We start from the raw sequence: 10,829 nt of genomic DNA, 5'->3' as shown, positions 1-10,829 counted from the left end.
TCACCTCCGTGCCCAAACGTCTTTGTTTGGGCTTCCGAAAGCGGAAAGCTTCCTGAGCATTATAACCCCAATTTTTCTAGCATGTTCTAGTACACCCCCAAAACAAAATCAAGACTTTGTAAAAGAGCGTAATAGGACCCCTTTAAAATCATCAAATCCCTTGCTTTGGTCATTTTATCAATAGATATTAGTTTATAAAAGCAAATAATACTTGCCGTTTCCATGTCTCTCATTGATCCACATTTAACACAGTACAGCTGATAATCTCTACTCATGACAAGGACTCCAAAATTCTCCTCCCAAGCATATTGCTTACATAGAACAGAAAAATGTGAAATACAGTTTCAGTGTTTATCATTTAGTTAAATAAACATTTTATAAACATCTTTTATAACACAGCTAAGATTCCTGATCCATTATACAGGCCCAGTTAATTTTATTCTTTCCACTGGTAATAATTGAATTAAAATTCAGTTTCTCTTACCACATCACAATTTCCATTCTTATTAATAGACAGAGGTATGGATACAAAATCTGTGTCCTCTTCATAGGCGTGTTTGCAGTTAGAACATGTTGTAGATGTCTCCTTGATTCCTCTGAAAACCTAGTATTAAAGAGATGAATATTTTGACAATCTAGATTTATACAGTTCCTAAATAAAGAGTCTGAAATTACCTCTGATGGCTCAGGAACTTTGTTTAATATCATCTGCAGATATTCTGCTGCATCCTGCTGCTCAAAAACTAATTGAGAAAAGCAAAACAATTACTATGAAATACAAGTATGATATTAGTGAATAGAAAATGATGACAGCCTTCAAGCAACAGCTTCAAGATCAAATATCTACAACACACTGTTCTAAACAGCTCAGCCCCCTACTTGAACTGATGTGGTGTAGAGGAATATTTATTCATGTGAGAAAAGCTACATTACACTTCTCAGTAGTGAAGTAGTTTAACCTATCAGTAGAGATGCTGCTGCAGTTAATCACACACTCTCTCTTTCTCTCTTTCCAATAAGCACTAGCTCTAGAATCCAGACCCAGTTCTAAAAAACAGAGGGTTGAGTGAATCTCTGAAACATCAACAACAGCTTGTGTTTCTAAAGACTCTTTCACACAGAGATTCTGTAAAATGTCCAGAAGAGTGGTTTCAGTAAATGTGTTAGGACGACATGACTATATTCATTCACAATAAAGAAAAAAATTTTTTTAAATGTGTGGAGATGTGGTATCAACTTCAATTAGAAGCTGTGCATTATTTTTATATAATTCAATAGTTAAATCGCTAATAATTTTTTATATAAATGTAAAGTACAAAAGGTGCAAAAAACAAAGCTTTGGCTTGACTAACCATTTGTGATGTTAAGAATTTGTGTGACCTCTGTTGTGGAAACAGCTGATCGTTCATGCTGTAATCTCCAGAATAAATCAGCCAGAGCCTGTAAGAGCTTTTCTTCTGGGGTTTGACCAGTGACTTCATTTCTCAATCTAAACACAAAGTTTGATAATCAATGGAATATATTAGTTACAGTGGACACAAGAATATGATATGCGAGGAGGGGGCAAGATGGCGGCTTGGAAGTAGCAGCAGTTTTAAGTCGCCCCCGTCACACTTATTCGTTATCATTTCATACTCGATAAGTGAAGGACGCAAGCTCTGATTTTCGTTTATAAATCTGGTGTAGTATGTCGCTAGAGACTTTCTGGTTGCAATCTTTGCCGAAGATGCCAAGAACTGCTAAAAAAATGGTGAAAAAAGACTCGACCGCTGATGATGAGCCTGTACAGACTCAAGCAGATGCTAGCAGCGAGGCTGAACTTAGCCCGGCGCTTGCAAAAGCACTTCAAACTATGACTGAGAACATTTCTAAGGCAATAGATGAGAAACTCGGCCCGCTGGCAGAAATGGTGCACAACCATACCCAGCAGCTGGAAAGTGTTAATAATCGATTGGGCGAGGCAGAATGGAGAATCATGGCGGCGGAGGCATCCTCGGAAGACGCGCAATCTCGCGCTTTCACTCTTGAAAAACAAGTTGCCATGCTTACCGAACATATCGACGACTTGGAAAATAGAGGCCGGCGTAAAAACATCCGAATTCTGGGCCTGCACGAAGAGGTGGAGGGCATTAATGCTGTTACTTTTCTTGAATCGTGGATTCCCCAATTTCTCGGCCTGCATACTAAGAGTGGTCGCATCAAGATTGAAAGGGCACATTGTACGCTGGCCCCTAAACCGGGTGTCAAGGATAGACCATGGCCGCTGATTGTCCGGTTCCATAATTATGGAGACAAGCAGACGGTTCTCGATGCCAGCAGGAGGCGTTCGGCGGATGGAGATTTACGGTATAAAGACAGCAAGGTGTCATTCTACCAGGATTTTTCGGCTTTGGTGATATGAAGACGTAAAGAATTCAACGCAGTTAAGCAGCGACTTCAAGACATGGGTGCTCGCTATGCGATGCTGTATCCGGCAGAGCTGCGAGTCAGTATTGGAAGTACTTCTAAAGTCTTTGAGACGGTGGCTGCTGTCTCGCAGTGCCTGGACAAAAACGACTCGAACTCCAGCACCTGATCTGACAGGCGGATGACGAATTGAACTGGCTTCAGGCACTGTATGCCTATTATGTAGCAACGTGAGTTAGAGTTTGCATACTTTATTTCCTATTTTCTCTTTTTCTGAGTGACGGGGGCTGGTTTAATAATTTACGTTTGTATTTTGGTTGTGTATTAATTTTCTGTATCGTTGCTACTGGAGATACAGCGAGAGACTGATCTGTTTTTGAGATGAAGATTTTTTCCCCTATATGTGGGGATATGGCCCCTTTTTTCTTTTCTTGTTATTTTTTTGTCATATTATTCTTTTCTTGTATTTTTTCTTTTCCTTTCTACGTTGCCAGTTTGGCTTGTTTTGATATGCGTTATTGTTTATTGTAATGCCTCGACACGCATATTTGCTTATTGGACCTAATGACAGGGTAATGATCACAGAGATTTTCGATAGGGGGAGAGTACCACCTGATCTATTCTTTATTTGTTTTAAGCAATGGCTAGTAACTTAAGACTTTGCACATGGAATGTAAGGGGTTTACATGGGCGAATAAAAATTTGTAAAGTGCTCACATGACTCTGTAAGGAGAATATAGATGTAGCTTTATTACAGGAAACCCACTTGAGTGATGACGAACATTTGAATCTAATACATAATAAATGGATGGGTCAGATTCATTTTTCATCCTTTACAAAAAGTAGTAGAGGAGTAGCCATTTTGATTAATAAAAGGATACCTCTTATGGTCACAAACAGTATTAAGGACAAATATGGTAGATACATCATTATTAAAGGGACTTTGAATGCAGAGGAAATTTCACTTCTAAACATATATTGCCCCCCAAACTACTCCTCAGAATTTCTTACAAAAGCTTTCCATATCAGAAGAAATTAACTTTTTTCTCTCAGCCACATAATTGTCACTCTAGGATCGACTATTCCTAAGTGCTGTCCGAGCTTCTTTAAATTCATTGCTAACCCATCAGTCTCATTCAAATGTATTATTTTCAAAGCAAAAGCTGTATGAATGGGGTAATAAACCTAGTAAATATTTAGCTCATTTGACAAAGTCTAAATCTGATTCAGAATTTATTACTTCTATAGTGGACCCCAAGGGAGTGCGCGTTCTTTTGATATTTCTATTATTAATAATACTTTTAAACAATTTTACTCTGTTCTCTATCAGTCATATTACTCTTCCCAAAAACATGATTCCATGGTGTCATTCTTTGATTGCCTAACTCTCCCTGTTATTTCAGAAGAACAGAGAGAACTTCTAAATCTCGAGAGAGGAAGCTATAACTGCACTTTATAGTTTGAAGTCTGGTAAATCTCCTGGGCCTTGCATGTGAATTCTACAAAGAATTTGAGCATGTGCTGCTAGACCCTCTTTTAGCTATGCGTAATCATTCTTTCTTGACTGACAGTTTGCCCCCCTCGCTTCGCGAGGCAAATATTTATCTTATTTTTAAAAAAAGGCAAGGACCCAGAAAATTGTGGCTCTTACAGGCCTATTGCGTTGCTTAATTTAGATTTTAAATTATCAAAAATTTTAGCGTTAAGACTGGAAAAAGTTCTGCCATTTATTATTCATGAAGACCAGACGGGGTTTATTAAAGGTAGAAGTTACATTCATAATGTTAGGAGGCTTTTAAATATTATTGAGCTTTCTCATAAGCTCAGTACTAGCTCTCTTATTCTGTCCCTAGATGCGGAAAAAGCTTTTGACTCTGTGGAGTGGCCTTATTTGTTTTATATACTAGAAAAATTCGGTCTTGGGGAATATTTTATTAAGTGGGTGCGAATACTTTATAAAGATCCCCTTTCCGCGGTCATTACCAATGGTCACAGATCTGATCATTTTTCGTTATCCCGGGGTACGAGGCAGGGCTGCCCCCTCTCTCCATTGCTTTTTGCAATAGCAATTGAGCCATTTGCTCAGAGTATAAGGGAGAGTGCAGCCGTGTCGGGGGTATCTCTGGGAGGTAGGAAGCACAAAATCTCCTTGTACGCAGACGACGTGTTGCTTTTTCTTTCAGACCCTGAGGGTGCTGTGCCAGGGGTTGTTGACCTCATTCAGGAATTTTCTGGGTATAGGATTAATTTTTCTAAATCAGTTGCCCTATTTATAGGGAATAAGAAGCCCATAATTCAACCTTCCTCCTTTCCTTTTAAATGTTCTGAGTATGGTTTTGTCTATTTAGGTATTAATGTAACCCCTGCTTTTAGGCAATTGTATAAAGCCAATTTTGCACCAGTGCTTGAAAAAATTCGAGATGATTTGACCAGGTGGATGACTCTCCCTCTGTATTGGCTAGGATGGGTTGCCTTGATAAAAATGAATGTCCTGCCTCATTTACTATATCCAATGCAAATGATTCCTATTTTACTGTCCAGTAAGGTCATAAAAGAGCTGAATGGGTGGTTAAGTTCATTTATCTGGAGCGAAAGAAAACCCAGGTTGAAGTTATCGAAACTCCAGCTCCCTAGCGCAAAGGGTGGCTTGGATCTCCCAAATTTTAGACTGTATCAGTTGGCTTCCTGACCCTCTGTCTCTTCTCCTGGGTTTTCCTTGTAAGCTTATTAATAATAAGCATAAAAAACGTCTTTTTTGCCTGTTAACTTTTGCTGCCAGGAAGAATTTACTAATGTCATGGACCAGCGATAAACCTCCTTCTATAAAAGGATGGCATTCAGTTATTAGAGAGGCTATCCCTCTGGAACTTCTAACATGTTTTATTCACTCTACAACTGGTACGTTTAATCACATTTGGACACCATATCTAGACAGCATAAATGCCTCTCTTTGTGATATTCTAAGGTTTGGAATGACATAATGTCTCCTGAGGTACTTGTCTTCTGTTTCCTCCCTGGTCTCTGTTGGTCCTGCTGCACGTTTTTGTTTGCAGTACAAGGTTTTGTTGGTATCATTTTATGTATACTTTTGTTTGTGTATCTTTTTTGTGTTTCGGGCAATTTGTATTATCCTGTTTTGTGTTTGTCAAAATAAAAAATAAAAAAATAAAAAAAAGAGTATGATATGCACTGAATTATAAATCATTAGGTATGTTTCCCACCTCAGCACATGATCTCTAAATCTGTCCGTCATGAAGAGCGTCTGCAGAACCACATTCAGGTAGCCGGTCATTCCTTGATTGATCAACCCACAGGGAACTGAAATGACGGGTTTATCATTTAGAATTTGTTGAGGGAAAATCAAGAGGACCCCTGAGGTGTATTAATTAATTTATATTAGTTATAATTTATATAGGTCCTTAAAAAGTAAACAAAAACCACAAAACATGTAAGCTTCGTCAATTCAAATGCTTCAAATATAATGTACATCAAAAGCTTAATATAATCTGTACAATATAAATAAATATACAACACATATTTTGTATGTCCAATGCTCTGTAAAAATGTTTCCTGACATCTGGTTTGCATCAAATCTAGTGATCAGCAAGTTTTATTGGTATCTCTGTTCAAGTGTTTTGTGTTCACGGCCATTGGCATATGAGCGGGAAAGTCTAATGACTTAAACAGATTAATAACACTTGATGCAACAAGGGTAGATCTACATAGAATGCTGTAGAATCATTGCAGCATTAATCATAATTTATTTAAATATCTTTTGAATAATTGTTTAACAATTAGTATATAATAAATGTAAAAAATTATCCATCAGTCACTGCCATAAACAAAAAGTTCTGACTCTTTACGGCTTTCAGAAACTGATATGTGCTGGTATATGTATCTATCTGATGTGGAGTCTTGATCTAACATGGCGATCCTCAAAGAGGTGAGAAAGAATACAAGAATAACAGCAAAAGATCTCAGAAAAACACTGAACAAGAATGGTGTACTTGAAAGGACAATATGAAGGAAACCACTGCTGTCGAAAAAAAATGTCTCATTTTTGCCCAAAACCACATAACTTCTGGAAAACTGTTCTGTGGACAGCTGAGACACAAGTTTAACATTATGTCATAAATGCACAGTGTTTTGTTTGGAGGAAAGAGTTGGGCTTAGAGTGGGGGTGCTTTTCAAGAGGTTAATATAGTTTTGGGTACCAGACAAGACTTGCTGTTAACAGGTCTTGGGTATTAGACAAGTCTTCCTAAAGCTGTTTGAAGACAAAACAGATATTTTCTGACAGGATCTGGCATCTGGGGCTGGATCTGATTTATCTGACGTGGAGACTTGATCTGATCTAACCCATACAGTAGATGTGTTCTAGTTAAATTGTGAGAGTTTTATGTTCCCTAGTTTCTATAAAGTCTTTAATACAAACTGTGTATGTGTCCAAAGCAGATGACTGGAACAACAAGTGTCTGAATATGTCAAGAAATAGTAATGCAATAATTCATTTAGGGTTGTCATCTACAGATAACAAAACCTCAATCTCTAATGATTTAAAATCACATGTTGTTATTGGTTACCTGCAGACTGACTCTGTGTGCTGCTCTCTGGGTTGATCACGGATGGCTTGAGCTGCTCCAATAAAAAAGACAAACTCCATATTATGAAGCTAAATGACACTCTTAAACATGTATAATATTAAATATATAAGGTTGAATCCAGGAGTAGACTTTAAACTACTGTTAACTAAGACCCTGAGATCTACAAACACAGATCACTATAAACACTTGTGCTCATATTGATGAACAATAACAATACCTTGATGCTGGAAACACCAGGATTCTTCTTCAGTAGATTCAAATTCTGAACTCTGCAGGGGAAGAATATTGTTTGTTTTTTCACTTTAAGTGTAAAAAGGCTTATACTTGAATATTTTTCTTGAACTTAAATCCACAGTCTACTGTAAAATTAGAAAATGTTTATTTTATTAACCAATAAACTGCTCATCAATAACCACATTTGGAAAAATCATATTTTGTTACAATTCTTTTTCAGTTTTTAAATGCTTCACATATACAATGAGGTCACACCTCAATTCTGATATTTTCTAAAGGCACCAGCAAAAAGAAACATGAAAGCAACGTTTGTAACACTTGCAATGAGAAGGGAAACATCACCCAACTTTCGTGATCCCTCATGTTTATTTCTTGCCTCATCAATATCTCTTTGCTGATCTGCATCTGGTCTATAAATTGTCACATATTCACCCTTTCAAAATTGACCAGTATATTTTAAGCCTTTCACAAAAGCTTCATAAAACTTGATGAACATAAATAGCAAAATAAGGAAGCATGCCTAGTTTGGTGAAACAGGGCCTTCTTCAGCATATTTACACATATAACTAAAATATAACAGGACTCTCCCACCTTCTGCCTTCACTGGTCTGTGTTTGTGGTCTCAATGCTGGATCACTGGTCTTCTCATCTGCTCCTGTAGAAGATTCTCCTGTTTCAAATGGCCACAAGAAGATAAAAAACAGTTGTTGTTTTTTTTTTTTAGAAATGTGTTCATGGGATATAAAATATAAAAAGTTTAAGTATTATATGATTGGCATGCAATGCAATGCAATTTAATGCATGTGAATGTTTGTCTTTAACAGTGCACAGGTGGTCAGTGCTATTTCAGTTTAGGACTGGTTTCATTATTGAACAATTCTACATTAAAATCAATGGTTTAAAGTTGCTATTTTAAGAAGCTCTTTTGGAATTATAGGATATGCATTAAAATTATTTTTGAACCACATACAGTAATGGGCAATGCATCCCTTACTTTTTTTTTTTTTTTTCAAAAGTACAACAGTTGCATGTGTTTCATACTCCTTTTGCTCTTCATTCTCACCTATGCCAGAGTCACTGACTGAAGTGTTGCTTGTGTGCTTTTGATAATCCGGGGCTCTGGTGTTAGTGATCCAGTCATTTATATATGGCCTGTTTTGGTCATCAGGTAATCTGTTCCAAGAGCCTTGAAATGCCTGTTTTGTGAGCTTTTCAGTCGGTTTCAAAACTAGAGATAGACAGAAGACAGTTTGAAAAAATATTTTTAACCAACTATCACACTTTTCTACTTAATGTCATTGTTTTTAATATTTAATCTGCAAATACATGGACGTCATTTACTCACCCTCATGTCATTAAAACCTGTATGACTTACTTTTTTCTTTGAAATACAAATATATTTTGAAAAATGCCTCACTGTTATTTGGTCATGGAATGAATGTCAATGGAGTCCAGTGTTATTGGTTTCCAGTGCTCTTCAAAATGTTCTCTATGTTCCACAGAAGAAAGTAAGTAATACAGGTTTGGAACAGTGAGTAAAAGATTATTTTTGGTTTGGTTTAAGCTCTGTTGACCTGAGACTTGTCACGCTGAACTTGTCTGTGTAAAGTTACATCTAATATCATGCAAAGCCAGTTAACATGCAGATAAACTGGTGTTTTGACGTATGCAAAGACATTGGAAAGGGACATGACATGACATGCATGACATATGTTTACAATGAATAAGTAAGCCACTGAAATTATGTCTGCAACATAAGTTTATTCATCTCGAACTGTAGTCTCACCCTCAAAATGACATTTTTAGAAAAGAGGCACATACACTGGGAAGATTCAGAAACTGCTGGAGACGAACGACCCTCAGTGCTGCTAAATGTAGTCGAGTGACCGTCTCCTTCAAAGTCAATGCCTGCAACACACAAATACATATGTCTTTGTAAATACATCTCACTTTTCTCACGAGCATGTTCTGTTCTGTTTTGGTTTGTTTTCTGCCTGTTTCCATTTGTCTGCCTAAGTTCCTTAGTTATGGTGTGTTCCAGGCAACTCGTAATTCGGATTGTTCCCACCTCCTACTTGAAAATAACGTCTGGAATGCCACTCCAAGTCAGACATCCAGCAGATCAATCAACCTCGACTTCAGCAAGACGTGTCATTTGACGTCATTTCCATGGAGGCTGCGACCAACGAGTATAGTGTGGAGCTGAGTTATGTGAAACTTTTATGTTTTTTGCTGCACAAATTGTATGAACGTGCAATATACAATAAATATACTATAAGAGTTATTTGTGTATCAGTAAATGCCTGTTTTCACTTTTTTTGCTTGTTCAATAACTTCTAATCTAGACAGACAGCTATATTGTGCTAACGTCTTTAACATTACATAGTTAACGCATGACAATAAATAGATTTTGGTAGAGCCTGAACTTTTTTGAACTGCTTTAATTTCAAGATTTTGATATGATGGACAGAACACAAAATGTTTTTGTTGAGTTATAGCGTCATCTTTCGGTGTGATTAAATGGAGCACACTGAGGTCGGAGGTGGCACATCAACTCGGATATTCCCACATCCTACTTACAGTAGTCTCGAACACACCATTAGTCTCCTTGGTTTTTAATTAATCCTACACACGTGTTTCTGTTCTCCCTGATTACGGAGTTTGTATTCAAGCACTGTGTTTTTATTTGTTCCTTTGTCTGTTCTTGTAAATGCTACATGGTTGTGTTTCTCTCCGTTGGTCTCCTGTTTATTGTGTGGATTTGTCATTAAAGACTATTTTTGGAATCTTCTTCATCGTGCGCTTCACTACTGCCACTACGTTACAACTTTAAGTTCACTTCCAAGCTTAAATGAACCATGTTTAACAACAACTTATAGGTAGGAAATATGTGACTCACCAGTACTGATACTGCTCCTTCCCTAAAAGAACCATTCGATACAAATTAACATGTTGCAAATATCCAAGATAAGGTACACATTCTCAAATGATTTTTGCTGAAAGATCATCATACCTCTGTGAAAACTTTAGTGACGTCACTGTATACGGTGTAGTTGAGTTTCCCCAGCGCTGTACATCTGATCTCATACTCAGTCTCTGCTCTCAGATCAGTCAGAGTAACTGTGTGTTGATCCTTCATCAGCGGTTCAGATGTCCAGACTGAGTCCTGCTTCAGTTTATACAGTAATCTCAGCTCCACTGTAGCAGAACACACTGGAGGAACCTTCAGAACCACAGTGTTTTCTGTGATCTCTTCAGTGACTGGACAGACTGGTTTGGATGGAGGAATAAAGCAAACAGCTTCATCACATTCACTTTCATACAGCAGAATACAGGAGCCAGGATTATTCTTCATCTCTCTTGAGGACACAATGAACTTGGCTGCTTTACAGTCTTCTGAATTGATCAAGTTCTTAAATATCTTTAAGTTGCTCTTCATGCTCTTTTGGATCTCAAGACTGAGCCAAGACTTTTGCTCTGAACCAGGACTGTTCTCATCAGTTTCTCCATTTGCTGAAGGATTCAGATAGGTGGTTTGTTTAGGAAGAAGCACGTCTGTCCAGTCCAATGATGTGAATGTGTAAC

The 10,829-nt window shown here is 37.5% G+C and overlaps 1 pseudogene; it reads right to left on the bottom strand.

Moving 5' to 3' along the window:
- Positions 1-215: 215 nt before the first annotated feature.
- The window catches only part of LOC107741708 (verrucotoxin subunit beta-like), an 11,797-nt pseudogene continuing 1,183 nt past the window's right edge, over positions 216-10,829 (bottom strand).

This window comes from Sinocyclocheilus rhinocerous, unplaced genomic scaffold, assembly GCF_001515625.1.
Source record: "Sinocyclocheilus rhinocerous isolate Xijiao unplaced genomic scaffold, SAMN03320098_v1.1 scaffold19763, whole genome shotgun sequence".
Taxonomy (NCBI): domain Eukaryota; kingdom Metazoa; phylum Chordata; class Actinopteri; order Cypriniformes; family Cyprinidae; genus Sinocyclocheilus; species Sinocyclocheilus rhinocerous.
Note: the sequence above shows the minus strand (reverse complement) of the source record. Positions and strands in the feature narration are given on the sequence as shown.